This window comes from Echeneis naucrates, chromosome 9 (assembly GCF_900963305.1).
Source record: "Echeneis naucrates chromosome 9, fEcheNa1.1, whole genome shotgun sequence".
NCBI classification, from domain to species: domain Eukaryota; kingdom Metazoa; phylum Chordata; class Actinopteri; order Carangiformes; family Echeneidae; genus Echeneis; species Echeneis naucrates.
Genome location: NC_042519.1, coordinates 4359336 through 4381620, shown reverse-complemented (window position 1 = coordinate 4381620; position 22285 = coordinate 4359336). Strand labels below are relative to the sequence as shown.

Below are 22285 nucleotides of genomic sequence, written 5' to 3'. Positions count from 1 at the left end.
GGGTAAATTATGGCTTTTTTTCTTTTTGTTTTTTGTCAAAACAGAAAAACCACTCAGCTCCTTCTTAGCAGCACAGCACAGAAGACATTTTTCCTGTGAGAGAATTCAACAGTTACAATCCACTTGGGGAAGACTGGCAAAGAAGTAATAATGTTAGCAAACCGCAAATTATGAGCCGTATTACTGTTTGTTCTTGTTAGATGTTGCTGATCAGTGCAGGTATCACTGGTTACTATGGTAACATGGGACCAAGTTCACCAGCACATAAAGTGTACAAAGTATTTGGCCTTAGGTCTGTCAGTCTGTATTTTTGGGAGAGTCTTGCTTGCATTAGACTAATCTGTGAGCCAGATGAGGACCTAACACGTCGGACCATTCAGAGTCAATGCCTTGCTCATTGGTACTTGAGTAGTGCAGGAAGTGAGGGCCAACAATGGTCTCTTTAACCGCCTTGATCCACAACATGCTCATTTGGCTGTTGGATCTCGTTAAAAGGGACCTCTGGGTGTCTCAGGTCAGACCCCGGGTTGGGAAGCACTTAGCTAAAACAGACCTTCACAATGAAACGGTCTTAATGAAGCAGTCTAACGGCTGCTGAGGTGGGGGGGGGGGGGGGGGGGGGGGGGCTCTGTCTGTGCCGGGGCCCTCAGTCAGAGAGGCTAATGGGCGGGGACTTGTTTGTGTGCCTTTTTTTTTTTTTTTTTTTGAAAGCCTGCTGTGATGCGTACTGCAGAAGTAGGCTGGGGGCGCACACACACACACTGCAGCACACACACACACACACACACACGCACACAGAAACACACAGACATCAGTCGGGATTGGCACAGATACGCAGCGCCCCGACAGATCCGATAGGTCCGTGATATGTGGACTGCTCAAACTTCTGGGCAGAAACGGAGAAGCAGATGAAAGATCCACCCAGCGCGCCCTATATAGAGGATAAAATTGACGCTTTTTTTTTCTCTCTCTTTCTTTCCCTTTTCCCCTTTCTCCTCCTCCTCCTCCTCCTCTGGTTTCGCGTTACAAAGCCTTGGGAGGGAGTTGCGCGGAGAGCCAGTCCCTCTGTGTGGAAACTGAATGACAGGATCACAAGGCTCGATCTGCCTTTCAGCCTAAAACATTTCACATAATACAGCAAAGAAGAGGGGAGAAGTGACAAATTCGGGCCGAACATGCCAGGTCGTTGAGTGGTGTGTGTGTGTGTGTGTGTTGGGGGGGGGGGACGTGGAATCATTTATAACAGCGATTCAAAAACAAACCCGAGATAACGGAGAAAGAAGAGAGAGGGGGAGAGCGAGGGAGAGAGAGAGAGAGAGAGAGAGAGAGGTGGAGGAAAGGATACTGGATCTGTCGTCAGAGGAAGACGGAGAGGAAAGCGCAGGACGCGGCGGCTGGGATCATCAGCACCAATCCCCGTTATCACACGGTAAGTTTGTGTCCGTTATTTATCTGTTTGCTGTGTGCAGAGCTGCTGGGAGGTTTAAAAAAAAAAAAAAAAAAAAGTAGACGGGGGAGACAAACGGAGAAAACATCCTCATCCCGAGTCTGTGGAACAACAACTGTTGCCACGAAGCCGACCTTTTTTATTTCTGTCTCCCTCTCTCTCTTATGTATTTGCTCCTCCTTGTAAATAAGACGCCTTGACACACATCGTGCTGGATGTCGCGTTGCTGTCCGATCTTGGCTCGGCGTGGTGCAACTTTATCTCCTTTTCGCGCATTGTAAACACAGCGCACTGCGGTCAGCAGCTGCTGGATGGGGATCAAGTCACTCTGGGGTCTGCATATCTACATCACTGTCCCTAATGCATCTACGCCGTCCGATCTGCACAGTATCACACTTCTGATTGAACCAGGAAGAGCCACTTCACCTCTCGCCGTCAGCCCGTGGGTGATGTCTGGAAGTCTGGAGTGCGGGGCATTGTCCTGTGATTAACTTTTAGGCACTTGTCTTTGCTCGGTTCGTGTCAGGTATTCTCTATGGCATCCAGTCGTGCTGCTCACTTTCTTTGTGACTTGATTCTCTGTTGTCTGTGTGTGAGTTCATTTGGATAAGGTGTTCGCAGGCTGATTTGAGTTCCGCAGCATCTTATTGGGAGAACAGTGTGTGTGTGTGTGTGTGTGTGTGGTGGGTGGGGGGGGGGTGCGTTAAAGTGTTCATTTTCATGGAGCAGTTGGAGGTGTCATGTGTGACAGTCCTCATCCGCCGCCAGAGCAATGAACCCAAGGAGTCCCCCGAACTGCAGCCTCTGCTCAGCTGACACTCAAAAACTAAGCTCTTATGGTGACAATAATCCACTGACGTGAGATATTCCTTCAGAGAGCTTTTTCCCTTATTTTCCTTATTTATTTATTTATTTTTTGCCTTGATGAAGTAAGCATTAGTTTCAGTTGAGTGATTGCTGTAATTGCTGAGGAGGAAGAGCGGGCAGGCGTGCACACTGGACACAGAACCAGAGGAAGAAGTGTGTGTGTGTGTGTGTGTGGGGGGGGGGGGGGGGTCCAGCCTGTTTCTCCCTTGCTTGTTTTTTTTTTAATTTTTTTAACAAGCTGTGTGGTGCCACTACCAGTTAACAGTCAGACAGTTCGAGGGGAGGGCAGCTTACAAACTGAAGACAGAAAGGTTGTGGGTAAGTCAGTGGAGCCATGTTATTGCCATGTGGGCTGGAGGGGGTGGTGAGGACAACTTTATGTGAGCATTACAGTCCTGGAGGATCCAATTTACTGCTGTGATCTTTGTTTAATTTTTCTCATAAAGTGTGTCTTAGGATTTCTTCCTTGTGGAAGGTGACTGGCTGGTAATATTCAACATTAACACGGAGCGTCAAGTTGACATTTGCAGTGTAGCAGGATGTGGCACGGGATAATCCCAACGAAATTCACTTGACTCACTTTTTAATTTGTGAAATCAAGTTCACAGACCTTTAAGAATGCACATAATCCTTCATAGAAACGCACAGAGCAGATTATACAAGAGAGAAGCAGGTTATAGAGACATTTTTTAAAAGCAATTTGGTTTTTTGAAGGGTTCTTCATGATCTGTTTTATTTGGAGTCTGGACAAAAAGCCTTGAAAATCCAGTTTTATACAGGGCAGTTGCAATAAAGACACACACACACACACACACACACACACACACACACACGACCATTCACACTGCAGCCCTCTGGCCCCAGATGTTAATACCACCATTGAGAGAACCACAGGACTCCTGCCGACTCGATCTCTTTATTGTCGGACAGACAATGGACTCCACATCCTGATGGCCTGCCTCCTTTCCATCGTCCCTCACACACTCCTCACGCTTCCTAACACACATATAATTATCCAGCAAATAGTCAGGAAGACAAAGACCCACATGTACACAGGCAAGCTTTTAGAGTTAGCTTCAGGCGTGCGTGTGCAGCTTCACTTGAAACATTCAATTTTATCATTATTTTGGTATCGTAGCGCGAGTTGTGTGTCGCTGCTCCTGCAGTCCATCATTTCACTACAGGGCTTTAACGGCTGTTCTCATAACAGATGAATTTCTTAGTGATTTTCTTCATTAACTGGTTCGCTGTTTTGACCAGAAAATAAGATGTCCATCAAAGCCTCGATGACCCCAGACAACATCTTCTAAAATCTAATCTTGTTCAGCTTTCGTGCTGAATTCCAAATAACGAATTTCATATCAAAAATTAAAGAAACACTGCAAATCCCTATTGGAAAAATTTTTTTTTTAAAGTGCCTCAAACAATGACTCAATTATCAAAATAGTTGCATTCACGTCTGCATATCTTGTCCCCGCAATTCACTATCTGTCTTAGTGGGTGTGTTTTTGCGTTTGCTCACATAAGTGGCATAAAGTGTGTGTTTTGACACCAAAGGGCCAACATTGCATCATAGCCGTTACATCATCACTGCACCAGATGTTTCTTGTCTGACTCTGTGTGTATGTGTTTGTATGCTTTCAATTGTCATCTCTGTGTCACATGCATCACGTCAATGCAACAGATCCTGCAGCCCACGTGGTGAGCAGCTGAAAGCAAGGTAAACTCCCTGAAATAATGGGATGATTTCTGATTATTCAACTCAAAGGCTCCACACACAGGAACACACACTCAGACCATTCAGCCTGTGTTCATGCTGGCTATGGTGATGTGAATGCCTGTGCAATATCATTTTTTAGATGGTGGGAGAGGATTTTTTTCACATGCTCTGCTGATCAACAGTTGATGTGCCAGTTTCCCACAAGAGACATTATTTCAAAACATCCTTTTTCATCCCACCAGCGATTTAATTCCTGCAATAGCTGTCTTTCTTTCCTTGTAAAAAAAACAAACAAAAAAAAAAATCTCTTTTAGAAGCTGATTGGCTTTTTTGTTTGCTGGTTCGAACTGTTCTGCGCGCTGAGCTCCCACTAAGCTGAAGAGAGTTTCTTTATTTGACCATGCCCTCCATGGTCTGATACTGCAGGGGGACAAAAGTCCCTTCACTCTGTGTGATGTGTTTGTGTTCAGCATATATATGGTTCATGGCAGACCAGATGCAAAGTCTGTTGAGGTGAAGTGTGTGGAAGCTGGAGGGGAACAGCGGGAGGCAGGGCTGGGTTGAATACGTTGATGTTTAAAGTAAAAGGAAGGGAAGACGCTTGTTTACAGGAACATGTTGGTGAAAGGGCCCTTCAGGGCTTCAGGGTCAGAGTGATATGAACCTTGTATTTTTATGCCTTCAAGTCTGTATGATGCCATCATGTTATTTTTATTAGTTCATTATCAAGGATTCCCTGAACTATATAGTGTGTGTGTGTGTGTGTATGTGAGAGAGAGAGAGAGAAAAGGACTTTATGTGCACAGCTGTGGACCAAAAAAGACACAGCGGTTTGGCTCAGTAAACACACACACACATGCACTCACAACACACACTCATTCACACTCACTTACACACACACAGAAAGCAATTTTTAAAAAGCTTTTAACCCATTCTAAGTCTTTATTAGATAGGACAGTGTAGAGCCAATAGAAGCCAAGGGCCGGAGGAAAAGGCAATGCCATGCAGTAAAGAGTACAGTGAACTAGTCAAACCAGAGGCTTTCCTGCTCTGAGCTTATGTGCCTATGCAGTATAAACTACAACCATGTGGCCACCTGATCGCCCATGGGTGCAGAAGGATTGTCCAACTTTATCATATCGGTGTCACATTACACATCATATCACATGTAATTACAATAATCAGAGTTGATTGAGACAGCTGCTGACTTTTTCTTTTTTTTTTTTTTGGTCAAAATGAAGACTGAGAACCAAAAACCTTGAGATCTGCGCAGTTGTTGCTTGTCCTTCCTCTTTTCCTGAGTTGCATCTTTATTTCGCTCAGCCTTTCCTGTAGAGGATAAATCTGTCGGAAGACCCTTTGTTTTGTTTATTGGGTTGTTTCATTGACCCCTTTCCACCATCTGCTATTTTGTCAGATGAGTGTGATCTGTATGAAAAGAACGAGAAGAACAGCACGTTCTCCTTCATTTGTGCCCTGAAGCAGCCTTTGCTGCTTTGTGCTGTGAATCAATCCAGCAGGAAATCTGTAGCCCAGAATTTATAAAAATTACTTTGGACAATTTGTCTTGCAGAGAATGCGTTGCAAATCCACAAACACAAGCAAATAGAGAAATGCTGCAAGAGCAAACCATATGTTGACTCTAGTTTGACGGGATATCGGATTCACATGATGGACTACCCCAAGTTTAAAATCCAATGCTTCTGATATGATATCAGATATTAGCTATAAACCCTTTTCTACTTATTGCATGATTTTCAGTTTTTTTTTTTGTATCGCCTGCGTCTGCTCTGAATGTTGTTGGTCTTGTTTCCATGCTAAACATTAGCATCTGCTATATAGTAGTTGACTTGGTACGCCACACTGGAGCTAGCACAAAATCATTTTGTGCTAAGGAAAGGATTCCTGGTGCGTCAATCAAACTGTTTTGGAAATGTCACTGTTTAATAAACAGAGACTGCAAAGAGTTAGTCAAATATTATTTTATTTTATAATGTTTTCTGTTTCCTCACAGTCTACAATTTCCTGCTGTGAGTAGAACTGCTTTTTTCTTCGTCATTAAAGCCTCAAAAATCTGGGGTTTTTCTTTTGTTTGCATAACAGATTCAATTTTGTCACCTCAAATCACACACAATCACATTTGCTCTATTTGCAAGATCTTTATGATGTATACCAGTTGCATCATTCCTAAATGTGCCTCTCGATTTGCTGTGTTCTTCAGCACAGCAAATCTGACATAGGCTGATGATGTGTAATGATATTCCCTCTTTGTTGTGTGTTTTCTTTATTGATATTTATTTGTTTGGTCTTTTTGTTGTTGTTGTTGCTGCTGTTTTTTGTGTTTGTTTGTTTTGTTTTTTTTTTCCAAAGAAAGGGTTAGGTGTAGAAGTTGATCCTGGATGGTTCATTGGTGCTACAATGTCAGGGAACAAACTATTAATGTGGAACACAAGCTAAATCACACAAGGCACACTGCACAACCTCCAGCTCCCCCACCTCTTTCAGTGGCTTTAAGACCGGTTGAGAAGTTTCCATCAGGCACTGAAGATGGATCCAGAGGGTTTTGGCAGCAGCTGTGATTGCAGTTGTTCCGAGACAAGGCGCTTTTACTCTTTTGAAATGTAGCCCTCCTTTTGAGCCCTCTCTATCTTTTACTCTTTCTCTCAGCCACTTACGCACACATAGTTTTTCCTCTTTCTCTTTTTCAGTCAATTCAGCGCAATACAACTAGCTTAATAAGGTCATTTTTGTATTGCCAACGTGTCAGAAGTTACCACTTATGGAGCTCAACATTAATTGAACAGACACGTGCACATTCGTCCTATTGTGGATGAAAACTATGCTTAGATAGAGGGAAGCAGAGTAATCTTCGGTGGCTTTAATAGCAGTGCCAGTACCCAGAATGCCCCGGCAGTAGCTATTATGGACCTTTCTCTCGCTTCAGTTCAGTTAAATTAGAAAGACTCATTAGCATTTTACATACCAATTTACGTTCCCATAAATTGTGAAACACTGTATACATGTATACACTGTATTTATAGAAAACACAAAACAGTAATAAATATTTGTCACCCTCCATGAATGATGCAGCCCCCCTTTGGGGCAATCAATAAATAAATATGCCCTGAGGGGGGAGAAGTGTTTCCAGCAAAGTCAGAGTGTTGGAAAATCCAATATGGTGCATACTGATGTTCCTGGAGGCAAATATGTGGATCAACTGTGACTGGATGCATCAAATCGTTTCTCTCCTGTGGAAGCTTTGTTTATCAAAGCTTTTCGTTTGGACCTTTAATTTCCCTCTCTGATCGATGTAATTTAAAAAACGTCAGATTGCGGTGGTGAGATATTCACCCAAATCTGATTACTGTCGTCTGAAACGAACAGGCAGACAGAGAGTAATACATTGTTCCCCACCATAATATAAAGGCTTTTGCCGGGAGATTTGGAGGCCTCACGAAGAAGGTTGGTGGAGGTGCTATGGCAGCTCCATTCTTCTGCATTATTTATAAGTGGTAGAATAGAGAGGAGAGCCCTGACCTGCTTGTTGGGTACCAGCTGACCACTTTGGGCCATCTGCTATTTGCCAGCCTCACTCTTTCTTTCTCTCTATCAGTTATCCCCCACTCTATTTATCTATCTATGTTGATCTGCTCTCTGATTTAATGTGTATTTCAATAAGTGGGTCTCCATCCAAGTTTTTATGTAAAACAGCACACAGAGTCAAAGATAATAAATTGATTTTTTGTGTGCTTGAGATGGAATAGTGTTCTCTTAAAATAATGTCATCGAGTGAAGACAGCACAGTCCATCTCTAAGTATTAACATGCACACAAGACATCAACTTGAAAACTGTTTTCATTTTATTGCTCAGTACAGGAAGTTCTAAAGCTGCAGTCAGAGGATTGTAAGATTAGCCATATATTGTGCAGACAAATATGACAACAGTGTTAACTGTGTTTCTCAAAATGTCAAAGTGGAGCTGACACAACCGATGAGTCAAGACACAAGAAATGGCAGATCTATTAGTTTAAGCTTCTTAGTTATGATGATTTTCTAATTTTCTATGTCTCCCTGTAAAAGAAATCACTTTGGACTGTCAAGTATTCAGAGAAAACAAGACACATTTTATGATATAAATTTAAGCTCAAGGAAAGCCTGATAAGTTGGACCAAAGTTAATAAATTGAATAAAATAGTCATGAATGTTGGTCATTTCCTCGCTCCAACTTAAAAACAGCCATGTGGATGATGTCAAACTTCTGAACAAACAAGCAATGAGCAATTAGCACTGGACAATGATTAAAAATTTTGATCATGATAAGTACCATTGTTTTGCACACATTTCAATTAATGGTCGAGATTGAAAATGAAAGTGTGCCTTAGTCCATTTTCATCAGCGGTAATTGATCCATACGTTAACATGACGTGAACTAGCCAAGGCTTAGCTTTCATATTTCATTACCATCCTTAAATCTTAACTGAAATAGTAAAAGTCCATCAACACTGAAGTATATGATTAGAAAGGTCCTTCAAATTTCCATTCATTACATACTGCGCATCCATGTTGATGCAGTCATGCTGTGTGCTTTTCCAATCTTCTAACGGATTCAAAGTCAGACTCATGAAAAAAAGAAACTCTTCATAATATTTGATACTTGTAGCAATTTCCGTTCCAGATAGCATCTTGACACATCTTTTGCTTTTTGTCTTGTTTCCTGTGTCTGTCCTTGCTTGGCTTTGGTGGAAAATGTAAAGCTGGATGGAAGAGAGACAATATGTTTGGCCAAAAACCTTGTCAGTCAGCCAAGTGTGTTTCAGGGGCACCATGTAAGGTATTCAATATGCTTTCTGAGGCCGTGGATGTGGCTGTTCATCAGCTGCTTGTTGTTTTGCTTGTTGGGGCTCTGCAGATTTTGCTCAGGCTCAGTTGTCCGCACAGTATTGTGTGTTCGGAGGACCACTGCAATTGTTCTTTTTTTTTTTTTTTTTTTTGTTATTTTGGTTCTAGGGACATGTCAGAGCTGTTTCACACCACGAATGCAGAGGCTCCTATTGTGTACTGTCAGTGGCAACATTGTCGTGAGTATGTACCTTGCATAGAGTGCATGTTTATGCATATTCAACTCTTGCTTCTTGTTTTTTGTTTTTTTTTTTACTTCATGCATTCTGTCCTGGATAGAGTATGCAAATATGTGTGCATTGGTGACTAAAGATAACAGTCCAGAGTATTGACTGGACATCTGAGATTGTGAATGTGTGAATAATGTTGCAGATGAAAGGTTGGGGTAGGGGGTTGACCAGACCACAGTAGTTTGTTTTTATGACAGCCTTTTTTAGGCATTGTTCTGGCCTGATAGAGCTCACCCTCCCTACCGTGGGACCGGCCGTTAGTAGGCAGGAAGTGCCAGGAGCGCGCAGCAAGAGAACACACACACACACACACACACACACACACACACATACTGTATTCCAGACTCCAGCACACACAGCCCCTCCCAAACTATCGCCCCACACTCACGTAAAGTTTGGAGAGGACAATAAAAAGTTGCCCTTCGGCTCATAGGCTGGTGAACTACAGTTTATTCAGGAAGGCGCTGCAGCCTGGCTAATGGCCTCTCTCCAGGGTAGGCACTACAGAGGAGCCCATGCAAGCATATCACCAGCAGGAGGGCCCCTACATGGCTGCTCTCTGAGATCTCTGCTGAGCTGGTGTGTGGGAGTTGCTTAGCCTTCATAGCTGTTAGGGGACCGCACGCTTCGCTACTTATTTCCCCGTTATGTTTGTTTAGCGTTACCTTGGCCTGTAAGGAAAATCAAAGTTAGTCGTAAGCCACTTCTAAATAAGATTCTAGATGTTTACTTAGCGCTGCACTTTAATTCGAAATTCAAAGTTGCCTTGCAATGCTGCTTGGAAACTAATCCAATGAAGTCTTACTGAAATGCCAAAGCCACTTTTTATTTTGGAGAAATCAATGGACAGACCAGCGTGGCTTTTACTACTGAGCTAGTACTTCTTTCTAGCATCACAGGGGCGTTTTGGAGAGTGTGAAAAAGTGTGGAAAAACAATGTGTGAAACTCTGTGCAAATATCGCTACAGCTGAGGTGTATTTCTTTTCCTTAATTGGAGTTGCCCCAGTAAAGAGCCAGCTTGATCTGTAGAAAGTGAATTAAGTTGCAGTGAAGGGCAGTGGAATGCCTTGCCCGCTGTGTGAATAATTATAGTTTCATCTCATGGATCTCAGTATGATGACTTCAGCGTGATCTAAGCTCATGAGCCACCTTTTCTTTGAACAGGCTTCACACAAACCGCAGACTGCAGCAAGGTATCTTCTCACTGTGTCTTCTTATGAAAAGATTTGTTCAACACAACCCCCTTTTTTTTTTTTTTTTTGCCTTGAATGAAGAGTAAATACAGGCTGTACACACATATCCCAAACCTGCTGTTTGTTTTCGTTGACGGTGCCACCTCCCCACCTACTTGCCTGCTTTCCATATTGCCCATGATAGATGCAATTAGATCCTGCTAGCATCTAAGAATACCACAGTCAATACTCAATGCGATAGGGGGATCAGCCTGACATAGCTGAATATTTAATCGTGATACTGAGAAACAGCAGAAACAGTAGACGCACAGCTGTAGTGTCACTGTGGTGATGCATACAGACAGAGTCTATTTGCACACACACAAGAACAATCAGAGCATCCGACTAGGGCTATTTAAAAGCTCCATCATAGAGATTGACACTTTACTGAACACACTGAAGACACAAGGTATCTGGGACTGACTGATACTACAGAGTTTTAAAAATGCCTTTCAAAAAAAAAAAAAAAAAGAAAGTCCGTATGTTGATACAGACTCTGTGCTACACATTCACATAATCAAATTACTTGCATTCCATGATGAGGTTATGAAATGTCAGACATAATTGCATGGAAGTGTTTCCTCTTCTCCATGAAGATTGTTGAAAGGCGACATTAGAGAAGCTGAACACTCAGTAGTCATCCTCTTTTCAGTAAAACTTACAAAGACATCTCTATTGCAAAACCTTCTGCTGCTGTGATCTTCGCTCTGTCATAGTGCACCAAAAATTGTAAACAAGGCAACTACATGGAAATAATCTCTGATTCAGTCATCAAAAAAGGCTGCTGAATTGAAGTTACTTTGTTGTATCTCCTTTTTTCAAAGTTCGTATCCTACACTTGTTCTGCATCAGGAAATAAATTTAAGAATATAAACACTAAATCAAAGCTCAATATAGCCTCATCACAGGCAGTAGATTTGTTTCATGTTTCTGTGGTGCTATAAACAGATGAAAACCTAGACCTTATTAACTCCTTGTATCAAGTCCAAATACAGCTATACTTCATTGCTCACTTTCTTTAGGCCTCTTTCTCCAACCAACGGGCGCCTGCCACTTCTCTCTACTTTGTAAATTACTTCTTACTTTTGAAGCATCCCCTGCTAGCCTAGCGGCTCCCCTGGTTGTCAGTGCTAGCTCTGGTTACCAATCTATTAGCTGGCACTAGTCTCCTTTCAGGCCAGCTGCAGCTATAATAGTTATGCTGTTGAGATGTTTGGCTGTTATATGGACAGGAGAGGCGGATGAACGAAAGAGACAGGCTCTGTGTTTGCTCCATCACCCGCCCCCTATCCTGCTGCAGACTCACCTTTGACCTCCAGATGGCTGCAGCCAACCCCCCCCCCTGCTGTTCTTTTCCAGTCCACTGCTTTCTATCTGACTGTGGAAAGATGGAGAGAGAAGAAAAGAAATAAAGGCATGGGATGTTCAATGGGATGAAGCCACAACAATATGAAAGAAAGGAGATAAAGAACAAAAACTGGTTGAGAAAATGAAAGGATTACAGAGAGGGGGGAAACAGAGAAAAGTGTTCATGCTGCCAGGTTTGTCCACTCCAAGAGAGAGAGGCCGAGATTGGAAAGCAAGAAAGAAACCAGCTTGCTCAGACAACAGCCCTGAGAAACCAAGATAAGGACCCACCAGCAGTCAACAATTACACCATCAACTTTCTCACTCTCTTTCAATCAATCCTTTTCTGTCTTTTGCTTCTTGGGATCCCTTTTATTGTCTTTTCTTCCCTTTGTTCACCACTGCTGTGTTCCCTGTATTTCTGTAATAGACCTCTCCCCATGTAGCCTGTTGCAAACACACACAAACACATATGGTGTACCATTTGAGACATTCCATCACGCAGTTATTTATTCTTCAGAAAGCATTTACTTAAACTCTTTAGGTGTTCTATTATGCTTTTATGTCGCTTCCACTCTACTATATTTAGTAATGTACTGTGCTAGCATCAGCCCATTTATGTGGAAGCTGTTGAAACGTTGCAAGCTTTTGTAAATCGAAACATGTTCAATCCAAACAAGTATCTTCAATCTGTATCAAAAATAATCTCTATCCATACTGACAAGCCTGAAAACACATACAATATGACTATTCAAGAACACTTCCCTGTGTAAGCAGGAAGCAGGTTGCCCACCCTGCAGCTGTTGCAAAAAGTAATTTGAAGGAACAACGAAGAAAGCTGGTTTTGAGTTAAAATGCAGAAATTAGCTGTGCATGCATGACAGCTGCTAGCAGAGAAAGCATGCTCTACTATACTTTAGATTTTGTTACCCACTCACCACCCCTGGTACGAAAGACCAAGGCTTAATCAGGAAGTGTGTCATCATTTCTATCGATTCCAAGGGGCTCTGTTTTCGTGCCTCCAGACCGCAACACCAAAAGCCTTCAAACCAAACTTGGGCCAGCAATTTTGGGTTTTAAAAGCTGGGATTTGTGGGGACCACACCATTAGTTTGTTGATAAAATTAAAGATTTTGCACACAAAACAATGCACTTATACCCCTGTCAATTATAATACAATATAATGCTTTGATATAAAAAAAATGCCTACACCTAACAGTCAGAATGAACATATCCTGATGATCTGATGAATTTGGACTAATCCTTGTGTTGTCGTGAACCTGTGGTTTACATTATTTGTTGCAACCTGTTAGCTGTTTTCTAACCTGCCATCTTCATGTCTTCATTTCCATACGCCAGTCTCCTTTTCTGTGTCCCTGTTACTGAACAGGAAAGGCTGATACCACAAAGTTCCATTTTTATTTTATTTTTATTTTTATTATCTATTTATTTATTTTGGTTTAAAAATTTTTTGAATTTATATTTGTGCACATCCCGTTAGGAATATATGTTTAAGAAGTGAGCGGACCGATAGCATCAAAGTGCATATGGCATGTGCAATCATCAAATCAATGATGAATCAACAAATCAAAACAGAGGAAACTGTTACTTGAAATGACTTCTTTCGCCACTTAAGCTTTCACAAACACGCACGCACACATGTGCACACATGCACATCCAATCGATCACAAGCGCTCAACCACACGCTCATAACATCAGAGAAATATGGAAAACTGTGTATTTTCTCAAGGAAACACTCCCACCTGTCCTAACACATTCACACATTGCTTGCCAAACACATTTGTACACACAACTTCATACATGCACACGCAGTCACACGTCTCTCCTCTCTATCTCACTCTCACACATAGAGACCTGTGGCATATGGAACAGTTTATCCTGCACTGTTTGTGTTTTTTGTTTGTGTTTTGCTTTTTTTATTGTGATTATTAGGCAAAGTCTATTTTAGGAAGATCAGGGACAGGAGAGAACCATTCATTCTAATTTTTTTACCCAAGGTGAGACTGGTTACTGAGCACACCCACAGAAAACCCACACACATATACACTAAGGTCCCCTCTGCTTCAGCATGTCAAAAAATCAATAGCACGTCCCTTTACAAACTAACAAAAAGAGACAGTGAAGGAGTGAAAGAAGGATGCGGATAAACCCCACAAAAACATGCACACACAACAGCCGTGCTCTCTATCTTAACTGTCTTTCTCACTTTCTCAGATCTTTCTGTAAATAGACGGCTAGATGTCATACAGTAAAGAAGGAAACGCAAGAATCATATCAAATTAAAGCATCAGCGTTAAATAAGTTTTCAAAATTAAAATTCATTGATCATCTACAGTACCCTCCACCCCTACATCCATCCCGTCCCCTCATATCTCTGCAGCTGAATAGCTCTGATTTGTGTACCAGGATTAAATTCCACAAATTTGTCTTTCACTCCCTGTGGGAGAAGGCCCTCCTTTTTAATTAATTGATTTTGAAATTAAGTTAGCTGCTGCGTATATGCGCGAGTGCGGGTATGTGTGTGAGTGCAATTCTTGCAGAGTCCCTTCCTCACACTTAGCTGGCTAAAAGCAGCTGGTTTTGTGAGTGTGTCTGCACTAGCTGTGCTTTTTTGATTTTGTATTGTTATTGCAAAGAAATAAAAAAAATAAATAAACAATTTCAAAAATAAACCAGGTTGTACAAAAATGGAAATTTGTAGATTTATAAGGCCAAGAGTATTATACATTATAATTTTTTTATCTGTGGATTTTGTATAAGTATCAGAAGTATCAGATATGATGGCAGTTTTGGACATAATCCCTGTTTCCAGTCCCTGTGCTAAACTATGTGGCTTCATATTTATGTCCGACAATCAGGCAAGAGAGTGGAAAAAGGAGTTACAAGAGCATGTTTGGGCAAAAAATATTTGTGTCAGACTGAATGAAACATAATAGAATAAGTGATAGAATAGTTGTTTGTACACCAAAATGGAACTACCACATTACAATTCAACAGCCTCGTACTGACAGACATAACAGTGAGTTTATTTCTAATGTCTGCAACAAACACCGTCCTGTGTAACTGAAACCGTAAAGACAGGAAGAGTAGCTCTGAGCTGTTATAATGTATGGTAAACAGAGCCTACAGGAGAAAAACCTGCCCCAGCACAATTCCACATTTCTACACCACCAAACCCCTTCACCTGTGTTGCTCAGTGTTTATATCGAGCCCAACCTGCGGTACTACTGCTGGGCAACTTTAAAAGTTGCTTTCGATGCTTCTTTTGAAAGGGTCTACAACTGCCTTCAATAAAAATACACTTATCATGAGTAACTGAACAAAAATTGCAAACTGTAACTCAGCATGTGTTAAAACTCTAATTAGGTTGTGATAGTTGGATGACACCTGAGCCTTTAAGCACCATATTGGTACTGAATAATTTTCCCGGCAACCATTCCATTTAGGCAGAAACTGTCATTAACTCAAGTGTTTTTTATTGTATCTTTATGTCAAGGGATGCTTAATGAGGAGGCTTAGGACAAAGGCAAGCAGCAGCTGGATTACTCTCTCGGGCCCCGGTCTGTTCTGATTAAAATCCTGTAATAAAGAATAGTCAGCAGGCGGATCATAGCTTAAACGTGTGGGTTGTGTTTGACAGCTCCGCGTGTGTAATGTCACATATATGTGTTCATTCCCAGCCCATGTCCCTGTGTGAGCGTTTCAGTTCTCCACTTTGGTCTGTGTCGTGTGTGTTCAGGCATGCATTTTTATATGTCATTAGTCGCTTTTGCAGTTGGACAGCCACTCGCTTTGTTGCGCAGAGCTGCCATGTTGTTGAATGCCACTGTTTGTATGTGCCATACAAAACTGTTGTCTCTAGAGCTGCGTTCGCTATCAAACCGTGTTGCCTCTGTTCGGATGTTGCTGCTGCATGCTGTCAGGCCCATATACTGTCTCTTACGGTGTTTGTGCGTGTAGCTCAGTTTCTTTGTGTCTGTGCCTTTGTTTCTTTGAGTTTGTGTGGCTTCTTTGTGTCTGCTTCAATGTGAATGTGTATTAATATTTGTGCATTTTTATCTCTTTGTGTCTAAATTTAAGTATGTGTCTATTGTACCTGTGCTAGTGTGTGTCTTAGTGTGTTTATGTCCTTGACTTTAAGTGTGTGTGTGAGGGTGTGTCTTTGAGTGCTTTGTGTCTGTATCGCTTTAGTCTTATTAATTATATATATAAACCCCTTTCTGAAGACGTCTGTATTATTTTGTGTGTGTGTGTGTGTGTGTGTGTGCGTCTGAGTGTGTGCATTACCACAATAACGCAGACAGACCTCCCACTAGATTTTATTAACAACATTTACTAGAATCTCAGCTGGGTTTGTCTAGATTCTGAGATTAAGATGTGTGTGCACACACACTGACAAGGCTGACTCACAAAGACCCAGGAGTTTGGAGAAGGCATGGAATTTGTGTGCGTGTGTGTGTGAGAGAGTCACTTGTACTATTGCTTGTGCACCTAAACACATGCACAAAATCATTCACCTGAGCATGCACCTGAGAAAGCGTTCCATTTTACTCAAATAGGAACATATCAGTCTGTATCTCTATTGCTCTGTGCGTGCCTGTGTGTGTGTCGTTGTGTGCGTGTATGTGTGTGTCTCTTTGGAGTCTGTGTATTGGCAGCCTATTGATCTCCATTGAGATTCATCAACACTTCATCATTCAATTAAATAGCAGAACTCCACAGGTAGGCGCTGCTTAGACTTGGGACAGAAAAAGCCAGTCAGATAGAGCAAAAAAAAAAAAGATGAACGTCTATGTTTTTTTTTTTTTCCTTTTTAGTAGCTTTATGCTGAGGTTTGTGTGTTCAGTGAGGAGCAGAGGATATTCCTAAGGTATGGTGGACAGAGCCGGGTTAAAGTTTTCCTTGCAGAACTACACCCACAGTAATACTAGGCACATTTTTCTCATCATTTGGACTTTCATGGATTTAACAATTTGGCATAAATTGTTAATCAGTGAAGTGCAGGCTATCTCAAGTCAGAGTAGGGCTAGCCATTTCACCTTGAATCCAGTCTTCATGCCCAGCTAAGCAGCTTTGGACAGCAAATTCACATTTGCAGGCAAGAGAGTGGTATAAATGCTTTCTTCTAAGCCTTTAGTGGAAACTCAAAAAGTTTTTCGTTCGTTCAAACAAAAATTGACTGAAAAAGCCAGAGATATAGTGCTCGGCAGAAAAAAGACAAAACAAGGAGGCATACAGAGACCCTCCCATAAAGACAAGATAAAAAGTCAGAAAGTACCAGACAGAATTGAAAAAAAAAAGAAAATAGAGGTTGAAATAAAGGATGAAAACAGAAAAAAAAAAATCATACAGAGAGAATGGGAGTCTGAGAGGTATCTAAAATGATGAAAGAGAGTCACACAAGTAAGATAGATTGATCCAGACAAGAATAGGAAAGTACCGTAGCACTGCAGATAAAAAAGTGTGAGGCAGTGATTGTTGTCGTCAGCAGCTCTCTGACTTCTGCTCAGTGACCACAGGCCTCCCCTGCACTTCATTTGTTGTCGGTCTTTATATGATTTCTTTGTACCACTGTCATTTTCCCTCCTCTGTGTTTGTCATCCAGACACCCCGCCACTTTTGTTTTTCCATTGCAGCAACAAAATGGCCTAGTTCTTTCTTCCAAACCTAATTTAAAGGGCCAGGGATTGTCATTCTCTCTTTTTGGTGTAATTTAGAGTATTTATTTAAATCAATTTTATTAGAAACAAAGGCACTGTGACTTAAGTGTTTACCTCAGTGACTTTAATTCAGACGACTTTTCCCCTTGGATGCATCCGGTATGGTCCTAGTATTGTCTTGAATTTGACATGTCCTTTTTCAAACATGTTGTCAGTCAGTCTAAACAGCCAGCTCACCATCGGTTTTGGTTCTGCGCAGATGTGGCTTCCACTCGCCGGACCTGAGACTTCTTTCCATTCTAAATTTAACTCCTAATCTTTTAGCACGTGTCAGCTACCAGCGAGCTTCACGTTGATTGAAACGGAGGTCTGTTGTTGTTGATATTATTCAAAAAGTTCCACAATTCGTAATGGCTGGAAAGTCTAAAAAGCCCCCTGGTGACAAAGCTACATGTGATGACAATCTGTGCGAATGCATTTCAAGATTTAAAAGCTAATCTTTATGTTTCACTTTGAATAATATCAAGCTGATTTTAGATGTAGATGAAGTAATGATTTTTCTCTGCTGCTTCTGGGCTGCTGTCTGTAAAACCCTGCAGTGAAACTTGCTTTAATGAGCTGCAAACCCACCTTACAGATTGTTGTTTGTATGGTATTTATTGGCTGTCACATGGCAGTGTAAAAGCAGCTCCAGAGAATTTTCCACCCTGACAAAAATAAACTGTGCAGAGAACGTTGAATCCAAGTTGTTCTTTTGCAATTGAACAGTCAAGCATCTAAATCCTGAGTATTCTACACCAAGTGTTTACAATCGGCAGCTTCCAAAGATGTTTACCTTTAATCAGCTGCATCTCACATCCTAAACCTCTCCCTTTCCCCTCCTGCTTGCCAGAAGGAATTTATCTCTACAACATTATACGCTAAGCTCTCTGCGCGCATTGAATGGCCAGAAACTGCATTTAGCAGTTTGCATTATACTTTAACATGGTCTCTCGCTCTCCATTACTCCACCATTGATTCCAGTTAGGCTCACATTGGAAATGGATGAAATGTAAGTGAAGCCAGGGTTTGAGTGGAGAGGTTAATCTCGTCTTCAGCAGTCCTGTCAGCTTGAAGCACATTGAGCTATTGGCTACAGGCCGGCTATGATCTCATGACGAGGTGATATAATCCCTGTTGGTCATGGTGTCTGGGCTGCCAGTTGTTTACCATTTAGTCAGCAACAGAAGACCGAGGGAAATGTAAATGCCTGGCTTGTCTTTAATTCTATTTTCGAATAATCATTGAACTCACATCCAAATACATATCCTCAGGAATAAATTAAGGCAAAAGGCGCAGCATTAAATATGTTCTCCCTTAAGAGCATGAGGGCATGTCAGTGCTTTTCCACTGCACCAAAAAATGTGCCCTCACTGTAGAAAGGATTTTATTTTTTTTATTTTATTTTTTTCCTGTTAAGTCTTCACAGGTCTGAGCTGTGGAACTTCTACCAACAACACAGTGTGCTCAAACCCAGCTGGCAAGATTTGTGTTTGTACCCTCACTGTCTGCCATCTCTCCACTCCGCAGCATCCAAGAGAAGCACAAATATCATAAAACAGCTTCATTGAGGTGGAAAAAGAAATTGCTTTTCAACCAAAATGTTAAACACAGCCTAACCAGAACGAATGGTGAATTTTTGCCAGCTGCTCTGCATTTACTGATCCACCGAGGTTGCAACGTGTCATATGTTCTGTTCCTGAGCTCCTTTGAAGATCTGGCATGGCTTACTTATCTGTCTCACGGGATTTACATTGTGTATTATATAACTTTAATTAACAGTGTTTGATGGTGGGGTTTGTTCATTTGCCACACCCGTTGTTGCTCTTGCTATTGCAAAATGATATAACAGCAGTGATTCAATTCTCTTTTCGTAAAACTTATTTGTTTGTTTTACTTGAGCTCTGTAGTAGTAAACACTCACTGTTATGTAAGTGAGTCCCGTGAAGGATCCCCTGCAACAAGTAGCATCATGTGGAGCCATGTGTCTTGTGTTTGTCAGCAGCAGCAGCAGTTTGCTGGGAATAACTAGAAAAATTTGCATTTTTAGCGACAGCCAGCTGGGCTTTAAAAGGAAAAGAGTGCCACCTACAGAATTTTATTACAAAGGATAGCGGTGCAGACCAGCATTTGTGCTTCTTGAAGAAACTCAAGCATCATCATTGGACCAGTCAACCCAACTGTGGTAAACAGAAAGCTAAGCCTAACAATGCATTTTATTTACCTGTCAACATATGTTACAACCAGCTATGCTCATGAGCTTTTCCTAACAACAGAAAGAAAGAAATTGTGAATGCATGTAATTTTCCTTCTTCTTCCTTCATGTCTGACCTTTAAGTGCAACACTCTAGAACAAACACATTCAATTCGATTTATATGGTTCTGCAGGTCAAATAGTTAGCCTGCAGATCAAAGATCCATGTATAGCACAGATTTGGACAGATTTAAAAAGTGCAAATGGGGTTTTGGGGACAAGCCGTGGAGCTCAAACCAACAGTAGAGCAAACACCGCCTCTTGTGCTTTTTATGTAATGCAGACACTTTACTTGGAAGCCCTTTTGTTACCTCCATCTGGATATTTTAAGGACATGTCCAACTTGCTGTGCATGCTGGAGGGTTTTTATAAAGCATCTTGGCCAGAACTGGATATATGTTCCAGGATGACTTTCAGACAGGGGGGCATCTGGGATACACTGTTTAGCACAATACCATCTTAACCTACCAGTTTGTCAGCCTGAAGGTTCTATCCTTAATTTGTAGAATTATGTTCCACTCTTTGCTTGTGTTCATCGGCTCCGTGCAGATACATAAAGCACAAGCCAGTCAAATATAAGCCATCATTTTTAGTTTACTTAGCCTCCAAACTTATTTGCATTTGGGATCACACGGAAGAGCAAGTGATAGTGAAAACTATTTTTAAGGCTGCAAATAGATGATCCACTTTGACCCACATGGATACAGGTAGCTTACCAAATTACACCTTCTAAGTCCACAGGAAAGTAGGAAGTATAATTTTGGCTTTGGGGACATGGTGTAGACATCAAAGCAGTAAAAGTCAAAATGTCCCCTGGACACCTTCTCCAAGAGGACATCTCCAGATAGAACATTTCAGGGCTGCCCAGAAAGAACTGGGGGACATACCTAGAGAGTTAGCCTGCTGCTGCTACAACCTGAAAATGGATAGAAGGATGAAAGGAAAAAAACGTGGGGCATTGGCCAATCAGCATCTACAACGGTGTTGCAATAATTGTAAGATATCCTCACATAGTCGTACAAACCGCTTGTTGAGGCATTTGATTTTCTGTTATTTGTTACACATGCCCAAGAACCCATTTGTTTTTGGACTGTTCTTGAACAGTGCACCTGCTTGGCAACTTACCTGCAGTTTCTTGCTCAAAGACATTTTAGCATGCCACATGGCTGTTGTACTACAGTGATTCCAGGTCTGGCCCAAGCGTTCCATCTGAAACCCTGCGGAGCAGAGCTACAGTGGCACAGCAAACACTGCGTACAAATCCTGACAAGTAAACATTCATAAGTAGATAACTTCAGACCAATACACACACACATGCACACGCACACAAGAAAAATCAAACAACTTCCCAAGCTTTGATGCAGATTTTAGCTCAATTCCTCTACTTTGTCTCCTGACTCACACACAGGCATACACACACACCCACCCACCTGTCCTCCCCCCTAAGGCATTTCTTGGAGAGAACCATCCTTCTCCTCTCCTGTCAGTGGGAACAAATGAGCCGGGGCATGTTTCTTAGTGTGTGTCTGAGCGTGCGTGCAGGGCAAACTTCCTGTCTGTCTGGCCTTCCTCTCTTTTGCTGTACCCCAAAACACAGACACACACGCGCACGCACGCACACCTGCTCCGCACTGTTACTCTTTGACAGATCACTGACATGCTGTCTCTAGGCCATCCTGTACTGTGTGTGTGTGTGTGTGTGTTTTGCCACATACCCCCATCCCAGCCTCCCCCCACTCGTGCATCTACTCACCTCCGACTGTGTCAGTCTGGCAATCGCCATCTCTTAAGGAGCTAAGCAAGGCAGGGAAGGGAGGGCGAGGGCCTTGTGTTTGTTGTTGGAGGGTTTATTAATAAAGATGACTTCAGCCAGAGCAGCTTAGAGGGAGTGTGTCTGTGTGTGAGGTTTTTTTTTTTCTTTTTTCTTTTTGTCCTTTCTCTTTTGCTCATATTCTGAAATAATTATTACTTTGAGACGAAGAATTCCATTTCCATTCTCCCGGCTTATCTCCCTCTCCTTCATCATTTTGTGATGACAACAGTTTGAAGTTGTTGCACTTGTTTTCATGGACTCCTTTGCATGCATGCGAGTCATTTGTGAATGTATTTATGTGGTGAGGTGGGCGATATGATAGTTGGGGGAGTGGGGTCATTGGGGATAATCCTTCTTGATCAAACTCCTTTGTGTCTCAGCGTCCATGGATTTGATTTTGTGCATCATTATATCTGGCAAAACAGGTTGAGTCCAGTGCGTTGCGTGTTGTGTTTGCTGATGTCAGTCGCCTGCTGTGTGTTTAAGGGAGAGCAGATGCCCTGCAAAGGAGAAAAAATGTGTAATTTCTGTGCAAACTGCAAGACGTTTCTGCCTGTTGCCACTGTGCCTGTCTGCACTAGTTGAATGATAGGACTTGTTTACAGTTAAATGATCAGTATTGACTTCGTTTTTTTCTCACCTATTCTTGAATCTGTATTTTTGTTTTTTGTTTTTTTTTTCAAGAATATCGCCTTAAGTTAAGACATTTCTACTCAGAATTTTAGTGGAGCTACTTCTTACTCAATATATTTAAC

At 41.8% G+C, this 22285-nt stretch overlaps 1 protein-coding gene across 2 annotated transcripts in view; it reads left to right on the top strand.

Annotated features, from left to right (window-relative positions):
* The first annotated feature begins 1076 nt into the window (after positions 1-1076).
* sema4c (sema domain, immunoglobulin domain (Ig), transmembrane domain (TM) and short cytoplasmic domain, (semaphorin) 4C) overlaps positions 1077-22285 on the top strand; it is an 86458-nt gene continuing 65249 nt past the window's right edge. For both annotated transcript variants that reach the window (XM_029510937.1, XM_029510936.1), the window contains exon 1: positions 1077-1429. The gene's annotated coding sequence lies outside the window, so the exon portion shown is untranslated. The remainder of the gene's footprint in view (positions 1430-22285) is intronic.